This window comes from Mesoplodon mirus (genome assembly GCF_964341445.2).
Source record: "Mesoplodon mirus genome assembly, chromosome: 4".
In the NCBI taxonomy this organism is placed as follows: Eukaryota; Metazoa; Chordata; class Mammalia; order Artiodactyla; family Ziphiidae; genus Mesoplodon; species Mesoplodon mirus.
The window spans coordinates 35,971,293-35,991,297 of record NC_138979.1 but is presented as its reverse complement, the minus strand read 5'-3'; the positions used below and the strand labels follow the sequence as shown (position 1 = coordinate 35,991,297).

General features: G+C 38.6%; 1 protein-coding gene and 1 pseudogene across 2 annotated transcripts in view; both read right to left on the bottom strand.

The window, feature by feature from the left end:
* The window catches only part of HDGFL3 (HDGF like 3), a 76,233-nt gene that overhangs the window by 39,630 nt on the left and 16,598 nt on the right, over window positions 1-20,005 (bottom strand). The gene's annotated exons all lie outside the window — the stretch shown is intronic.
* LOC309803428 (low molecular weight phosphotyrosine protein phosphatase-like) lies at window positions 14,040-15,453 on the bottom strand (annotated as a pseudogene). The gene is made up of 2 exons: window positions 14,816-15,453; window positions 14,040-14,595 (listed from the first exon to the last, which is right to left on the bottom strand). The product of its transcript is annotated as a low molecular weight phosphotyrosine protein phosphatase-like (transcript).

The following is a 20,005-nucleotide window of genomic DNA, read 5'->3' as shown; positions in this document are numbered from 1 at the left end:
TAAGATAATATTTACCTATTTATTCTAATCTGAAACAAAGTATTTAGTGCTTTCCCCTCTCTTCTTCCCTTTCCCAATCTTTATTAATCTTCCCTCCATCTTTTCTCTATTATGTTTTACTGTTTGGTTTAATAAATTAGTTACTAATCACTTTTCTTGTTACAGTGACTGTAGGCAACTATCCAAGGGAGATGCCTTCAAAGAAGGAGCAGGAAGAAGGCAAATAGCATATAAAACAGGATGTTGATATGGAACTACCTGAGCGTCAGTTTCAGCTGAAGAGCTAAGACAACAGATAATACATTCCAAAATGAGGTGAGTAACCACCATGCCAAACTTGCAAAGAATGTGGGCAAAAAACCTTGTAAACTTTAGCTCTAGCACAATAAGAAAACAAAACAAAACAATGAAAGGTTGGAGAAGGCAAGAAAAGAGATAGAGATTAGGAGAGGATTTTTGGAAAAAGCTTCTTTTCCCCAAGTACCTTGACCTAGGGAAAGAAGTTTCAAGAAGACTACTTGGAGAGCTTAAGATATATCTTCTAGAGCTTGGGAGTCACAGGAGACTGGTGTTTGACTCAAGTCTGAGAAATCCTGAGAAAGAGTACAGGACTTCCTGGTTAGTTCCTCTGACGGCAGAGTGAAATGGGTGATGAATGCACTGAGATTGGCTTGCACTTCAAGAGTTTCTTGTGGTAAGAATGCAAGTCTTCCATGGACCATTAGCTAGAGATACAGTAAGTCCTCTACATACGAACCTTCAAGTTGTGAACTTTTAAAGATGCAAACATGCGTCCGCACGTCCAACCACGTAAGGTAGTTCATGTGTCTGGTATACATTGTCACGTGCATGCATCCTCTACAAGTGGTTGTGCTTCTGTGTACTTTACTGTACAGCACTGTAGAGAGTACGGTAGTACAGTATCTTTATTTCAAGTCAGGATGTCTGGAAGCAAGCGTAAAAGCAGCAGTGATGTAGATGGTACTGCTAAGAAACGCCAAGCGGTAATGATGTAAACAAAAGTGAAAATAATTGAGAGTGGAATGAGGCGAAAAGATGGTAGGCGTTGCTCGTTCTTATGACTTGTTAAACCATCAGCATGATTCTAAAGAACAAGGACGATCATGAAAAATGTGAAGTCTGCTGTGCTGATGATGTTGACAATAATATTGAAGAAGCGTGGAAAAGTGATGGAGGACATGGAGAAACTTCTCAGTGTGCGGATGCAGGATCAGCATCAGTGCTGAGTCCTGCTCAGCTTAATGCTGATTCAAGAGAAAACTAAAAGCCTTTATGAAGACTTGAAGAAGAAACATGGCAAAGAATCAGAGGGCACATCTTTTAATGCCAGCCATGGCTGGTTTCATTGGTTCAAGGTTATAGCCAACCTTCACAATGTAAAAGTTAAGTGTTGAGGCAGCGAGTGCGGATATGGTAGCTGCCCAGGAATTTCCTGAAACGCTTCAAGAAATTATTGATGAAGGTGCATATTTACCCAAGCAGGTTTTTAATGTGGATCAGACAGGACTATACTGGAAGAAGATGCCAGACTGAAGTTACATCAGTAAGGAGGAAAAGTTGATGCCAGGCTATAATATAGCAGCAAAGGACAGGCTAACTCTTGTTGTTTGGTGGCAATGCTTCCAGTGATATGAAGCTGAAGCCTCTCTTAGTTTATCATTCAGAGAACCCAAGAGCCCTTAAAAATATAGCCAAGGGCTCTTCCTGTTGTGTGGAAGAGTAACCCCAAAGCCTGTGTTACACAGGCCATTTTCCAGGACTGGTTTTTCCACCACTTTATCCCAGAGGTAGAGAAATATTGCTTGGAGAAGGACGTCCCATTCAACATTCTATTGCTGCTTGACAGTGCTCCAGGCCATCCCCCATTCATGGATGACTTTCATCCCAACGTCAAAGTAGTGCATCTGCCACCGAATACTACGTCACTTATCCAACCTATGGACCAGGGAGTTATAGCGACTTTCAAAATATTATTTGCATCACACTTTTCATCAGGCAGTAAAGACGAGTGACAAATCAGGAACAACCTTGTGACAATTTTGGAAGGACTGTAACATCTACAAGGCCAGAAGAAACACTGACTTTGTCTGGCGTGAGGTTACAGCCGTCACCATGAATGGGGTTTGGAAGAACCTTTGTTCACGCAGTTTGTTCATGATTTTTTGTGGATTTTAGAAGGTGGATGAGGAGTCCAAAGAAGTCTTCAGCAACTTAGCGACCCTCAGCGAGAAGCTGGAGCTAGATCTCCAAGAGGATGACTTCACTGAACTCTTTGCTGTGCAACACGAGGAGCTTACTAATGAGGACCTGATGGAACTGGAGGCCCAGAGAAAGGACCAAGAGAGACAAGAGGAAGAATTAACTGAAGAACCGAAGAGATTCATGACGCAGGAAATGGGAAGGGGATTTTCTGTATTTGAGGAGGCACTGTTAGTTTTTGAGGCACAGGACCCGAACATAGAATGGTACACGAAGCTTGCAGCAGCCATTCAGAATGCAATCCAGCGCTACCATGTCATCTATGATGAGAAAAAAAGAGCTAGTACCCAGACATCACTGGGTTGTCTTTTCAAGAGGGTAGATAGAATTGAATCCAGCAAGGAACCAGAATCTGTGCCATCGACGTCAGGTGTGAGTGAAATTGCAGCTCGCCCTCCGTCTCCTATTGCTGACAATCCTTCAGCTCTACCATCTCCCACCTCCTCTCCCTCCTTCAGTCAGTAACTCTTCTTGCCTGTTCACTCGATGCTGGCCCCTGGATGCCAGCTCTTGTACTGTACTACTGTACTTTTCAAGCTACTGTACTGTAAGAGTCAAAATGTTTTCTTTCTTGTGTTTGTTTTTTATGTATTGTTTGTGTGAAAAGTATTATAAACCTGTTCCAGTACAGTATTATAGAGCCGATTGTGTTAGTTGGGGACCTAGGCTAACTTTGTTGGACTTAAGGAACAAACTAGACTTACGAACGCGCTCTTGGAACAGAACTTGTTATACGTATGTAGGGGACTTACTGTAGTATGAAAGTTGTCTTAAATCCTATCCAAGAGAGCCATGTGGAGGTGAGGGGACCACAGCAGAAAGAAGGCAGAAATGTACTGTGACATGTCTAGGGAGGAGGGACTGGACTAAGTGACTATTCACAGGAGATACATTTGCCTGTATCAAGAGAAGTGAAGATGAAATAATCCCAGGATTACTGGTGGTGGGATGGTAGGGTGCTTCTAAAATGGTTCCCAATAATCCTCATTTCCTGGTATTCATGGCCTTGTGTAATCCCCTCTTCTTGAGGGTGGGCTAGATCTAGTTATCTACTTCTAATGAATGGAATATGGCAAAAGTGATGGGATGTCACTTCCAAGACTGCGTTAGAAAAGGCTGTCACTTCCACCTTACAGACTCTTGCCCTCTTGATTGCTTGCTCTGAGGAAACTGGCTGCCATATCATGAGCTGCTCTGTGGATAAGCCCATGTGGCAAGGAACCCAGGGATGGCTCTGGCCAACAGCTCATGAAGAAATAAGGCCTTTAAAGTCAATAACTCATGAGGAACTGAATCCTGCCCACAACTCCTGGAGTGAGCTTGGAAGCAAATCCATTCCCTAGTCAAGCCGTAAGATGACTGTGACAGACACAGAGGCAGAAGGTCCAGGTAAGCCATGCCTAGATTCCTGATCCACAGAAATTGTGAAATAATATATGTTTATTGTTTTAAGCCAGTAAATTTTGGAGTAATCTGTTATGTAGCAAAAGGTAAAACAGGGTAGCTCTAAAGAAAGTACAAAAGAATTCATGACCAAAAGAATCAGCTCTAAACAGCTGCCCAGTCCAGACAGCATCAACACCAGCTCACAACAGCTATTAGTCTAATAAGAACTTTCCTGCTACCTTCTACCCATTTCAACCCTCGAGGGCTGAAGAATGTTAGATGAACAGTCAATACATTAAGTAAGGTCAAAAAAATTAGTTGACCCCCCCTCTTAATACAGTAGGCCAACCTTTGGTAGGGAGAAATTTTGGCTTTAAATAAAGTTTGAAGTTTTAAATAATTATACAGAATTGACCATACTAATTATTGAACTTAGTCTGCTTTTGTACTAGAACTGCTTTGAGGACTTCTCATTAGCAGAGAGTGATCAGAAAAGTTATAGGACTTCATCCAAAGGGACTGGAGCAATGTTAGCATCACAAAATGCGCATGAACAGAGTAGAGGCAAAACAAAGCTTCAAAAAAGCAAAATGAGGAAAGAAAGAAGTCAGAGCAGCTAAATCATAGAGAGAAACAGCAAAGGTGGGGGAAGGTCAAGATGAGTACTAAGTAATGCATGAAGACAAGGCAAGAGAAAATCAGCTAGGCTAGAATCCAACATTTTGTAAATGGTAGTTTCCAAACCCACAGGTCTTCACAGTGCTCTGAGAAGTTTGCATTATTAATGACAGTCATGGTACCTGTTTCAATTTCAATTTAAAAATCAATAATTTAAATACTTTCTTTCTAAAATTGAACAGTATGAGAGCCTCTTCGTATCTACTGAGCAAATATGTGTAGCAATAGTAGGTAAGTGTGTTCACGATTGAAATATTCAGTTAGGTTTATCACTCAACTGAACACAGCTAGCTGCTTCTGGATTTGACCATTAATCTGTTCTAATTTTTATTCTTTGTCTCATATTACTTAGCTTATATCCAAAACAAACTGTTTGTTAAGACTGCAAAAGAAATATGGATGTTGAAACAGGAGTTAGTGAAGAGCACAAAATGATAATAATCTTGTAAATTTTTTTCAAAATTATCTTTATTCTATCTGAAAATTGAATTTATCTGATCAATATCAAGATTTTAGCATTTTATTTTAAAAAATGAATTATACTTTAGATTATCATTTTGTTGACTATCTTTTCATGTCTTTTATATACATGCACATATATTTTACATAAATGGGATATGTCACAGAAGCTGTTTTATCATGGAGATCCTTTTTCTTTTAAATAGAGATGTGTGTGTGGGTATGTGTGTGTGTGTGTGTGTGTGTGTACACGTATTGAGTGGTAGGTGAGTGGAGGTTTACCTCTACAACCTCTCTCAGACCTACTTATCCCAAGGTAATGATTACAGTTGGAACCTTCGTAGTCATGGTTCCTCATCTGCTGATTCGACTAACCGTGGAATGAAAATTATTTGAGAAAAAAAATTCCAAAAAAGCAAAACTTGAATTTGCCAAGTGCTGGTAACTATACAGCATTTACATTGTACTAGGTATTATAAGTAAGCTAGAGATGATGTAAAGTATATGGGAGGATGTGTGTAGGTTACATATAAAGGACTTGGGTGTCTGCAGATTTTGGTATATGCAGAGGTACTAGAACCAATCCCCCTGAGAATATCGAGACATGACTATTCATAGCAAAGTATGCTTTTCTCCATGTTCATATACAAATATTTTATACACAGGCAGAAGTGTTTTTTTGTGGGGGGCGACTACGGTGTTTCTCTCTCACACATACATGCACACAAAATGAATCACATTTTATCAAATTCTCTGCATTATTAAAAGTCCTTGAAGTCAACTGGCATAGATTTAACTCATTTATTTTTAATGACTGCATAATAACCCAGTGATTAGATAACCTATAATTTACCCAACATTTTCCTGAGGAATGTTAAATAAGGAATTTACCTTATTTTTAGTGTTTTTGCCCTTAAAACAGGCTACAGTAAACGTACTTAGATTTTTATGCATTGGTGCTTCTACTTCCATGAGATACGATTTCCAGGAGTGAGGCTGTTGGATCATATGTTAGAGGTATTTTTCATTTTAATAGATATTGCCAGACTGCTTTCAAAAAAGGTTATAATAATTCACTTTTCCACCAAGATATGAAAATGACCTCCCTTCCAATCTTTGACAGCATTAGGCATTTCTGCTCTTTTAAATTTGCATTCCCCTGATTAATGGTGAGGTTAAGCATCTTTTCATAGGTTTATTGGCTATTAGGATTTACCCTTGAGTGAATTGCCTATTCATATCACTTTTGCATTTCTCTATAGGCTTCTGTCTTTTTACTATTTATTTGTAATATATTAACCTGATATCTATACTCTCCATTGCAAATATATTTCTCTATTATATAATATGCCCATTGAAACATTTCCTTCTCTTGAGTTCCAGGATACTACGCTCCCTGATATATTTTTTTCCTTTCTCACCATCCACTTCTTTTTAGTCTTCTTTTCACAGCTCCTCTTCTCTACACAGACTTACTCCCCTGGTGATTTCATCCAATTTCATGGTTCTGAATGCCATCTATACACTGATGAGTCTCATATTTCTACCCCCAAAATCCAGACCTCCCTTTTGAGCATCAGACTCACCTACTTCAGTGTCTCATAGGCATTTCAACTCTTAATTTTATGGCCTAACCCGTTTATCTTTCAGTATTCTCTAATGTGAGTAAATGACATCACTGTCCAACCAGCTGCCCCTATTCGAAACCTGGAAGTCATTATTGATTTACTTCTCTCCCATACAGATATGTCTCAATAACACTAATCATCAAACTAACCATTTCTTTCTACATCCACTTCTGTCTGCTCTGGTCTACTCTACCATCATCTAATGCCTAAACTTCTACAAAAGGCTCCTAACTGGGCCCTTTGCATCCACCTCCTTAGCCCCTACCTCTGCCCCCAACAATCAATTCTTCAGATCCTAAACATAAGTCAGATCATGTCATTCTGCTCGAAACACTCCAATGACATTCCATATTTAAAAAAATTCTAAACTCACTGCTAAAGCTGTAAGACCCATGATAGGAATTCTGTCTACCTCCTTGAACGCATCTCCCGCCCTTCTGCCCCTAGCCCTAGCTCATTCTGTATTAGCCTCATTTGCCTTCTTGCTCTTCCTTGAATATGCCAAGCTCATTCCAACTTTTACCCCAGAGCTGTACGACTCCTTCCTCTCGAACGTTTGACTCTGCTCAAATGTCACATTTTCAGAAAACCCTTCCTTGATTGTGCAGAAACACACACCCACACAGCATCACATCATATGCTATCCTCTTTGCCTGCTTCATCTTTTTCCATATCTCTTATGGTTACATTAAATTACAGATTGCTTTGCTTGCTTGCTTAGTCATCTGTCCCACTCTAAACTAAAACATAAGCTTTATGAGGACAGAAAACACGTCCATTCTCATTCACTCCTAAATTCCCTAGCACCCAAAACAGTGCCTGGCACATAGCAGGAATTCAGTGTAATTTTTTTTTCCAAGAATGACTAAATGTTGCTTTATTATTTTTTGACACCGATCATTGCAAAGCTAGCCTAATTACATTGAAAGGAACCAATATATAGCTGTAGTTCATTCGTTTTTAATGTTTAATATTTTTACATCAATATACCACCATTTAATTTTCCATTCTCTGTCAAGGACATTTGGGTTACTTCCAAGTTTTTTTGCTATTATGAATCATGTTGGTGTGAATATTCTTGTACACATCTTCTAGTACACACATGTGAGTTTCTCTAGGGTTACAGATGTTGAGTCAGAAAGTATGCAAAATTCAACTTCACAACATAAAGCTATTAGATTTGTTTTCCAAAGTAGTTGACCAATTTATACTCCTTCAGTGGTGTATAAGAATTCCTATTGCTGGACTTCCCTGGTGGTGCAGTGGTTAAGAATCCGCCTGCCAATGCAGGGGACACAGGTTCAAGCCCTGGTCCGGGAAGATCCCACATGCTGCAGAGCAACTAAGCCCGCGAGCCACAACTACTGAAGCCTGCATGCCTAGAGCCCGTGCTCCGCAACAAGAGAAACCACCACAACTAGAGAAAGCCCGCAGGCAGCAATGAAGACCCGACGCAGCCAAAAATAAATAAGTAAAATTTAAGAACAATTAATAAAAGAATTCCTATTGGGATAAGCAACAAGGTCCTACTGTATAGCACAGGGAACTATATCCAATCTCCTGGGATAAACAATAATGGAAAAGAATTTTGAAGAAGAATGTCTGTATGTGTATAACTGAGTCACTCTGCTGCACAGCAGAGATTGGCACAGCATTGTAAACTATACTTCAATAAAAAAAAGAAAAGAAATACTCAAATAAAAAATCACGGAGTCTAATAAAACACAGATAATGGCCAAAAAACAATTTCTGTTGATTCACATCCTCTCCAACATATGATATTGGAAAATCTCTTAATTTTTGGCAATCTCATTATGATCTTAATTTGCATTTCCCTAACTACTAATAAGGTTGAGCATCTTTTACTATATTTATAGGCCTTATGTAATTCTTCTATGAAATGGCTGTTCATGTCTTTTTGCCTATTTTACGATCCAGCTATTTGTCTTTTTCTTATTGATTCATTCTGTATACTAAAGCTTTGCTGGTTCTGTGTGTAGCAACTTCCTTCAGGTTGTGGCTTATATTTTCAAGTTCATTAAAGGATTTTTTAACTGAACAGAAGTACTTGATTTTAACGTACTACAATTTATCAATTTTTCCTTCCATGGCTAGTTTTCTTCTGTGTTGTCATAGAAAATTCTTCCCTACTCCAGGGGTATAATATATTCTCCCCATATGCTTTAAAAGCTTTTACGCTTTCATCTATGTAGAAATGATCTTTGTATATAGTATGAAATAGGGATCCACCTTCATATGGATACTATATGATTAACTCATATGATAACTAATCATGCTAGCATTGTTTAAATATACTCTCTCTATATACCCCCTCCCCTACCTGCAATGCCACCCTTGTCCATATATCTGTGGACCAGTTTCTGGGTAACCATTCTGTTCTACTGGTCAGTACAACTCTCCCTGAGCCAAACACTGTCTTAATTTACTATTAACTACTATTTGAACAATTCTACGTTTTGATATCTGATAGGACAAGTCCCACCATCTTGTTTTTACTGTTCAGAAATGTCTTGTCTTGGTTATCTACCCTTCCATATATATTTTAAAGGACAACAAAACAAAAACATAATTTAAAAACAAACACTCATTTACAACAGCAACAAAAAGTATAAGATACCTAAGAATGTACAGAGATTTATAAAACAATTTAAAAACATTTAAGAAAGCCCATATAAATGAAGAAATAGACCACATTCATGTATTAGAAACCTTAACAAGATGTCAATTTTTCCATATTAATCCATAAATATAATTCAAGTTCAATCAAAATCCCAACATAGTTTATTGTGAATCTTGACAAGCTAATATACTGTTTAACCCTCATTCTTTGATTGGAAGCATACAGAATTATAAATTTAGTATAAGATATAAAACTTTAACCAAAATATGTATTAGAATCTAAAATGTGATCAGCCTTATCTATTTCCGATGATAGGTCTTTCTTAATCAAAGTCTAGAAATTTTCCTTTATTATACTTCAGATAATTAATTTTGAAATATCTGTCCTGTCTTCTAGAGTTCATGTTGTTAGCAAGCTACTCTCTCTGAAATATACTTGTTTATCATCTCTTCCCTTGTATTTGTCTCCAAACACTTCCTTTGCTTTCTAGATATGTTCTTCAAAGTCTGTCTTCTATTTGACTAATTTATTGATTCTGCTTGTTACCTGAGGTGTTTACATACTCTTTACTCTGGCTATTCTTATTTAATAGTCATTGTTCACATCCTAAAGTTCTTTACCGAAAAAAAAATTTTAAAGAACACAGACGTGTTACAGTACCATAAAGAAAGGCTTTGGACAATCATAAGGCATAGCATAAAAGGACTTTAAAAAAGCCAGCGAGAAAGGGAAGAAACAGCATAAAGCTTGGAAAAAGCAAATACTCTTTGCATACTTTCAAATTTAGTATAGAAGTAATTATCCTGAATGGCTCTGAAAACAGGGACCTATGCCCTAGACTGCTGATATCAAACAAAAGGCAAGATCACAGAAGCAAAGTACAAGTATGATAATCCATGAAGTGCCTCAGAAATTTAACCTATAGCAGCATTAATAATATTCTAAGGATTTAGAACCATCTGCTAAATGTATCCAATTGTAATTTATCTCTTTTTAAGGATAAAGATGTGAAATTAGTTTTGTCTTTCTGCCAAAAGCACCGATCTACCAAAAAAAAAAGAAAAAAAGCAAAAAACAAACCCCCCCAAAATGTAATGACTGTGTTCCTGACAGGGTTGCTAAACAAATATTTAATAATAGAAAGTAGACAGTAGGAAGAAAACACCAAAAATTCCACAGTATGATTTTCTCAGAGATTCTTTCCTTCAGTTTATGTCTCAGGGATGAAATTCATCACTTGTAAATTTGAATAATTCTACACATAAAACAAAATTAAAGCATATAATAGTCTTAAACTATGCCTGTTTTTTTTTTTTTTTTTTTTTTTGGTGGTACGCGGGCCTCTCACTGTTGTGGCCTCCCCGTTGCGGAGCACAGGCTCCGGACGCGCCGGCTCAGCGGCCATGGCTCACGGGCCCAGCCACTCTGTGGCATGTGGGATCTTCAAGGACCGGGGCACGAACCCGTGTCCCATGCATCGGCAGGCGGACTCTCAACCACTGCGCCACCAGGGAAGCCCACTATGCCTGTTTTTGACAAATAAAGGTGGTAGCTTAGCCAAACCATCCTGACTGCCTCATCTATGCAAAAGCTCATTTAAACATTTAAATAATCACTCACAGGCATTTTCTGAACACTGTATCTCATTTTCCTTGTTCTCAATTATACCCAACTGCCTCATACAAGGCTAGGCCCGGGCAAACTTGTGCTTTGTCTTCATTCTTACCTTTGCATCTTTCTGATAAGATCACAATGACTCCAGGACCTCATGTTTCACTGCTCTTGCTTTCCCCACATACGCTGCATATGGATGTCCATAAAAACTCACTGTCCCAAGAATATCTGTTCTTTGCTTATTTTAAAATAAATTATAGGGACTTCCCTGGCAGTCCATTTATTAAGACTTTGCCTTCCAATGCAGGGGGTGTGGGTTCGATCCCTGGTCTGGGAGCTAAGATCCCACATGCCTCGTGGCTAAAAAACCAAAACATAAAACAGAAGCAATACTGCAACAAATTCAATAAAGACTTAAAAATAAATAAATAAACAAACAAATAACAACAAGCACAATGATCAGCAGAGTGAAAAGGGAGTCCACATAGTGGGAAAAATATTTGCAAATCATATATCTGATAAGGAGTTAATAATATTTAGAATATATAAAGAACTCTTACAACTCAATAACAAAACCCCCCAAATAACCCAATTAAAAAATGGGCAAAGGACTTGAAGATATACTTCTCCAAAGATATACAAATGGCCAATAAAGCACATGAAAACATTCTCAACATGGATAATCATTAAGGAAACACAAATCAAAAACACGAGATATCACTTCATACCCATTAAAATGGCTACTTTCAAAAAAACAAAAACCCCAGAAAATATAAAGTGTTGGCAAAGATACGGAGAAACTGGAACCCTTGTGCACTGTTGGTGGGAATGTAAAATGGCGCAGTCCCTATGGAAAACAGTACGGTATTTCCTAAAAAAAAAATAAAAATAGGATTATCATATGACCCAGCAATTCTACTTCTGAGTACATACCCAAAAGAATTAAAGGCAGGGTATCAAAGAGATATGTGTACCCACACGTTTATAGCAGCATTATTCACAATAGCTAAAAGGTGGAAGCATTCCAGGTTTTCATCAACGAATGAATGAAGAAACAAAATGTGGGATATACATGCAGTAGAATATTATTCAGCCTCAAGAACGAAGAAATTCTAATACATGCTACCACGTGGATGAACTTTGAGGACATTATGCTAAGTGAAATACTCCGGTCATAAAAAAAGACATGTACTGTATGATTCCACTTATATGAGGTACACAGAGAAGTCAAATTCATAGAGACAGAAAGTAAAATGGTGGCTGACAAGGTTTGGGGGTAGAGGAGAATGGAGAGTTATTGTTTAATGGGTACAGAGTTTCAGTTTTGCAATATGAAAAAGTTCTGAAGATGGATGATGGTGATGGTTACACAACAATGTGAATGTACTTAATACCACTGAACTGTCCACTTAAAAATAGTAAATTTTATGTTATGTATATTTTAACACAATTAAAAAGAAAAAATTACAATTAGCACATAAATAGCTCATCCTAAGATGAGCTGGTTTTAAACCCTTTTCTTACCTGAGCCTTAAATTTTCTAAATTAAATAAGGGTTTCTGTCTAACTGTCAAAATGGTTAGAGTGAATTCCGTATTTTCTTTCACTTCTCCCTCTCATCCTACGCAGGTGAGTAAAGAGGGCAATGGATTGTACTGCAGTTCTTCCTACTAACTTGCTCTGTAACTCTGAGAAAGTCACTTGGTCAAGAAGTTTAATGCATTTTAGTTTTCTCATCCCTCCCTTCAAAGTAACAACACTGGAAGTCATCTTAAATCTTATGTCTCAGAAGGTACTATCACTAAACTTTTCATTAATGGCTTCAAAACTGACTGCAGGGAGGCAGGGAGCAATAGCACAAAATGTAAAGGAAAGTCCATTCAAGATGCAGTGTTCTCTCTCTATAACAGTTAAATTGTGTTAAGTCCTATTACAAATAATAGGACAATAAATGGTTCTAAAAACTACATTTCAATGTCCTATAACCAAAAAAGGGCTGAAACCCAGCCTTTTTGTAAGGAAATGCCAATAAAAAATGTCTCTATTCTCTTTTTCATGTTCCATCTGGGTTAGTCAGTTTTATTACTTGTTCATTTAGTCTAGGTGCCTTGTTGATAGGAAAATCTTCTCATCACTTTCTGCACACATCTCACTTTTATTCTTTTCCTTTATGCATCTATGGTTCTCTTCCTTAACGTATCTCAAGCTTTTTCAAGGTAAGGTCATGTCTCATTCATTTTTGTAATGTTAAGTCTATCAAGTCTATCATGGAGACTAACCCAGAGTATATACTCAATGAACACTTAATGGGAATATGATGATGGAACACTAGTGTTACCCAATTCACACAGCCCCGCCTTCACAAGGAAATAACTGGAAATTAAAAAGATGAAAGTTTCAATGACAGAAATTAAGAATGTTACATAACTGTTTAAAACCAGGAAGCATTTCTGCTAACCAAAAAAAGTAGATAAAATCTTGAGGAAGTCAGTTAACAAAGAGTGGAATAGGGGAAAATCTCCCGGGGGTGGTCAAAAAACATTAAGCTACATATATACTGTTTATACAATTTACATCTTAAAACAGGAAAGAAAAGTTATGAGTAAAAGGCTGGATAAAGACACAACAGCCAAATGTATACAAAAATAAAAGCAGGTTACAAGTTACAAGTACCATAACTTACAAGCTAAAAAAGTATGAAATGGTAGAGTGGATCGTTATATATATATTTTTTGTAATTTCCCCAGTTTATTTGAAAACAATCTTTTCTGACATATATTCATATGAATTTTAGATCAGTCATCTCCAAGTGCACAGAAATTACCTATATTTGACTATAAACTAACCACTGATAAAAGAATACTTAACATATCAATATTTAAGCATTCCAATATAAAAGGACTTTTCCCAACTTATTATTTTTTTCCCACATAAGCTAATCTATATTTGACATTCAGGTTAATTACATGCATGTAAAAGCAGGTGCGGTCCTCAAACTAACCTAAGGTAAACCAGCACACAAGTGTCCTTCTTCCCGGACATAATTACATCTCCAGAGGCAAAGTGGTTCAAATGGGAACAAATAAGCTAACTTCCTTATGAAATAAACTAGACAGACACAAACTAAGGAGTGAAGGTGCTAAAGATAAATTCCACAAATCTTCCTCCTTTCTGTCCTGTCAATGCACAAGTGTGCACTGTGAGCGTGTATGAACACTTCTCACCAACATCACAGGACACCAGGCCCTGGCATCAAGAAGTAGTGCAGGGCAGGGGGCCCTGTCCACACAGAGGGAAGATGTAGTGCAGATTCTTGGAAGTGTCGATGGGCTCAGATGCTGATGGGCCTCACAGTGATGTTTTACTTCATTATGTTCTATTTTGTTGCTCTACTATTTTGTTTGTTCCACTATTTTTGTAACTGGGGTGAAGTGGGAGGTTCAACTAGTCTAAGAACATTTACCCCATAAACTGTCTGAATCAAAATTTTTATTTATTCTTCCACCAAACACAACAACTGATTTCCATCTACAATTATTTTTTAAGGTAAGAAACAGTGAGTCAACTGAAGAAAGGGCTGCAGCCTTGGCTAGGGAATGGTGACACTGTGTCACTCGACTGAGAATGCGGGCCTATGGGGACGAGCCTGGGCCGCAGCAGGACTGGACCTGGGTCAGTGAACCTTCTCCAGCAAGGCTCTGCAGCACCGCACACACTGGTGGTAGACGGTCTCAAAGTCAGCGTCATTACCATAATAAGGATCTTCAATAATGAGTTGTTCCTGTGGCTCCTAGCTCCCAAGTGTTCAATTTTTGCTCTGCAGTTTTTAACTTGATTACTTTTCCTATTCACATCTCTCAGGTTGCTTTCATCCATACATAGTATATAATCAAAAGTGGCAAAGAGGGCCTCCCTGGTGGCGCAGTGGTTGAGAGTCTGCCTGCCGATGCAGGGGATACGGGTTCGTGCCCTGGTCTGGGAGGATCCCATATGCCGCGGAGCGGCTGGGCCCGTGAGCCATGGCCGCTGGGCCTGCGCATCCGGAGCCTGTGCTCCGCAACGGGAGAGGCCACAACAGTGGGAGGCCCGCATACCGCAAAAAGAAAAAAAAAAAAAAAGTGGCAAAGACTTCTTTGGTAACCTGCCAGGCAACGTGACTCATAGGGATAACCATGCTTCTTCATGCAAGCCTGTCTCCGAAAATCAGGAGGGTTTCCCAGTTCATATGTGGACACTGCTGCACTGTCTATCCTGCAAGTATCTGAAATGTTTTGATCAGTTACAAGTTTCCTGAAAACTGTTTCTGCAATGGGTGATCGACAGATGTTACCCAGACACACGAACAGCACTGACTTGGTCACCCGTATGGCCATTTTCCCGCGTGCATAGAGGCGTCCACTTGGATCATTATATTCTGACAAAAGGTACACTACCCTGGAGTTATAAGTCCTAAACACTTATGTGGCAAGTGAAGCCCTGAAATTTCCTAAATAGTCAAAAATATTGTGAGATATGTAGAAATATAATAGATATGGTAGCTATACTTCTGCATCTCTAAATACTGACTGCTAAAGAAGCCTTCTTTTTAGGAATACAAAGCTTTTAAAAAGTTGATCACAGTGACTTCCCTCGTGGTCCAGAGGTTAAGACTCTGCATTCCCAATGCAGGGGGCCTGGGTTCAATCCCTGGTCAGGGAACTAAATCCTGCATGCTGCAACAAAGACCCAGTGCAGCCAAATAAGTAAACAAATAAATATTTTTTAAAAAGTTGATCACATATTAAAAGAAAACCCAAATGAAAAAATAGTTTAAAAGACTATATACTCTGATAACAAGGTAATCATGCTAAAAAAACAAATTTAAACATTGTATAAAAACTTTTTTTTTTTTCTTTTTTGTGGTAGGCGGGCCTCTCACTGTTGTGGCCTCTCCCGTTGCGGAGCACAGGCTCCGTAGGCGCAGGCTCAGCGGCCATGGCTCACGGGCCCAGCCGCTCCGTGGCACGTGGGATCTTCCTGGACCGGGGCACAAACCCGTGTCCCCTGCATCGGCAGGCGGACTCTCAACCACTGCGCCGCCAGGGAAGCCCTGTATAAAAACTTTTAACCAATGATAATTTCTAAAATTATCTTCTAAACATCTCTTAGGCCAAAAAAGAAAAGAAAATCACAATTAAAATCTATGTTGGGGCCTCCCTGGTGGCGCAGTGGTTGAGAGTCCGCCTGCCGATGCAGGGGATACGGGTTCGTGCCCCGGTCTGGGAGGATCCCATATGCCGCGGAGCGGCTGGGCCCGTGAGCCATGGCCGCTGAGCCTGCGCATCCGGAGCCTGTGCTCCGCAACGGGAGAGGCCACAACAGTGAGAGGCCCGCGTACGGGAAAAAAAAAAAAAAAAAAAAAAAAAAAAAAATCTATGTTGAAAATGATTATAAAACACCAATTACCCAAATCTACATGTTGAAGCCAAATCTGACCTTAGGAAAACTAGCTTTAAAAATTTTCATTTTCAAAAAAAATTTCAAAGAAATTTTATGACTTTTGAAATAGAAGAAAAGAAAAGTAGTGAAGATGAAATCAGAAATTCATGATGCAGGGGAAAAAAAATAGGAGAACTGATTAACCAAAAAAAAAAAAAAAAAAAAAAAAACCAGGGAGAAATAAAAACCAAGAGCTAGGGCTTCCCTGGTGGTGCAGTGGTTGAGAGTCCGCCTGCCAATGCAGGGGACATGGGTTCGTGCCCTGGTCCAGGAAGATCCCACGTGCCGTGGAGCGGCTGGGCCCGTGAGCCATGGCCGCTGAGCCTGTGTGTGCGGAGCCTGTGCTCTGCAACGGGAGAGGCCACAACAGTGAGAGGCCCGCGTACCGCAAAAACAAAAACAAAAACAAAATCAAAACAACAACAACAAAAAAACAAGAGCTAGAGTTTTGATGAAAAAAATGACAATAGAGCTTGACACATCTCTGGCAAATCTAAATACAAAAATTTTTTTTAAATATATAAAATTAGTAATGAGATGTAACTATAGTGACTGAGACTAAAAATTATAATAGAATGATATATATATATATATATATATATATATAACCTACACTAGAAGGTTTACTATATCTATGAAATAGACACTTTTCTAGGAAAATAAAAATGGTAGAATTGACTCAAGAAGAGTGGAACAGGTGAATAAACCAATAATCATGAAATTGATTTAAAAGATGCCCGAAAAAACCCTCAAAAAGTTCCAGGCCCCAAGTGGTTTTAAGGTCTTTCAAGTCTTGAAAATAGACTTGCTTGCTTGCTAAAGAGAAATAATTTTAGGGACTTCCCTGGTGGTGCAGTGGTTAAGAATCTGCCTGCCAACGCAGGGGACATGGGTTCGAACCCTGGTCCAGAAAGATCCCACATGCCACAGAGCAGCTAAGCCCGTGCGACACAACTACTGAGCCTGCATGCTGCAACTACTGAAGCCTGTGTGCCTAGAGCCCGTGCTCTGCAACAAGAGAAGCCACCGCAACGAGAAGCCCGCACACTGCAACAAAGAGTAGCCCCCGCTCGCCACAACTAGAGAAAGCCCACATGCAGCAATGAGGACCCAATGCAGCCAAAAATAAATTTAAAAAAATAATTAAAAAAAAAATAGAAATTATTTTAGGGCATCTAAAAATTGGAAAGCTTACCACACATTTTACCAAATCAGCAAAGCTGTGAAAGAAATCAGACAAAAGACTTACTACAACAGACAGAACTAAAAGGAGAATAGACAATTCAACAATAATAGATGGAGACTTCAATACCTCACTCTAAATAACGGATAGAACAACTAAACTAGACAGAAGATCAAAAAGGAAACAGAAGACACTATAAACTAACTAGACGTAACAGACATCTATAGAACACTTCACTGAATAGCAGCAGAATACGCATTCTTCTCAAGTGTACATGGAATATTCTCCAGAATAGAACATACGTTTGGTCATAAAACATGCTTCAATGAATTTAAAAGGACTGAAGTCATACAAAGTATGTTCTCTGACCACAAGGTAATGAAATTAGACATCACTAATAAAAGGAAATTTGGGGGCTTCCCTGGTGGCGTAGTGGTTGAGAGTCCACCTGCATCAGCAGGTGACGTGGGTTCGTGCCCCAGTCCAGGAAGATCCCACATGCCGCGGAGCGGCTGGGCCCGTGAGCCATGGCTGCTGAGCCTGTGCGTCCGGAGCCTGTGCTCTGCAACGGGAGAGGCCACAACAGTGAGAGGCCCGTGTACCGCAAAAAAAAAAAAAAAAAAAAAAAAAAGGAAATTTGGGAAATTCACATATAGAAATTAGCACGCTACTAAAAAAACAATTGGCAAAGGAGAAATCACAAGGAAAATTAAAATTACTTGTAGATGAATGAAAACATAAACATAATATACCAAAACTTATGGGATACAGTGAAAGCAATGTTTAGAGAGAAATTTACAGCTATGTACACCTATATTAAAAAGGAAGGTCACGGGGCTTCCCTGGTGGAGCAGTGGTTGAGAATCTGCCTGCCAACGCAGGGGACACGGGTTTGAGCCACGCTCTGGGAAGATCCCACATGCTGCGGAGCAACTGGGCCCGCTCGCCACAACTACTGAGCCCGCGCGTCTGGAGCCTGTGCTCCGCAACAAGAGAGGCCACGATAGTGAGAGGCCAGCGCACCGCGATGAAGAGTGGCCCCCGCTCGCCGCAACTAGAGAAAGCCCTTGCACAGAAACGAAGACCCAACACAGCCAAAAATAAATAAATTAATAAATAAAATTTAAACTGTTGATTCACTCATGTAATTAAAAAAAGAAAAGGAAGATCACAAATCAGTAACCTAAGCTTCTACCTTCAGAAACTGGAAAAAGAATAGCACACCAACTTAAAGCAAATAAAAGGAAGAAAAAAAATAAAGATTAGAGTGGAAATAAGTAAAATAGACAATAGAAAAATACAGGAAATCAATGAAACCAAAAGTTAGTTCTTTGACAAGATCAATAAAATTGACAAATCTTAGGCTAGAATGACTAAAAAAAAGAGAGAAGATTCAAATTACTAAAATCAGGAACGAAAAGAGAACATTACTACTGACCTTACAGAAATAAAAAAGACTATCAGGGAATAGTATGGGTAACTGTATGCCAACAAATTAGATAACCTAGATAAAATGAACAAATTCCTAGAAAGGCACAAACTATTGAAACCCACTGAAGAAGAAATAGAAAATGTGAGTAGAGCTATAATAGGAGATTGAATTATAAAAAAATACCATAAATAATAAAAAGAAAAAGTACCACAAAGAATCTAAAAAAGTGCAACTCATAGAAACAAGAGTAGAATGATGGTTGCTAGGGACTGGAGGGTAGGGGAAATTGGGAGATATTGGTCAAAGGATACAAACTTCCAGTTATATAAGATGAATAAGTTTTGGGGATCTAACATACAGCATGGTGATTATAATTAACAATACTGTATAGACTTGAAAGTTGCTGAGAGTAAATCTTAAAAGTTCTCACTACAAAAGAAATGGTAATTACATGAGGTGACTGAAGTGCTAACTAACCCTACTAGCGTAATCACTTTATAATGTGTAAGTGTATCAAATCAACACGTTGTACACCTTAAATTTACACAGTATTTTATGTCAGTTAAATCTCAATAAAGCTGTTTAAAATTAAAAAAAAAAAAAACCCACAAAGAAAAGCTCAGGTCCAGATAGCTTCATTGGTGAATCATACCAAATATTTAAAGAATTAATACCAATCCTTCACAAACTCTTTCAAAAAACAGAAGAGGAGGGAACACTCCCCAACTCACTTTTTGAGGCCTGTATTACTCTGATACCAGGATCCCAGAAACAGACATCACAAGAAAACAGAACTATTGATCAGTATCACTTACGACTATAGATGCAAAAATCTACAACAAAAATACAGATCTTCCTCAACTTATGATGGAGTTACATCCCAATAAACCCATCATAAACTGAAATTATCATTAAGACAGAAATGCATTTAATACACCTAACATACAGAATATCATAGCTTAGCCTAGCCTACTTTAAATGTGCTCAGAACACTTATATTAACCTACAGTTGGGCAAAACAAACTAACACAAAGCCTATTTTATAATAAAATGTTGAGCATCTCATGTAATTTATGGAATACCATTCTGAAAGTGAAATACAGAATGGTTGTATGAATACAGAATGGTTCTAAGTGTATTGGCTGTTTACCCTAGTGACAGTGTGGTTGACTGGGAGCTACGGCTCACTGCCACTGCCCAGCATCAGGAGAAAGTATCTTACTGCG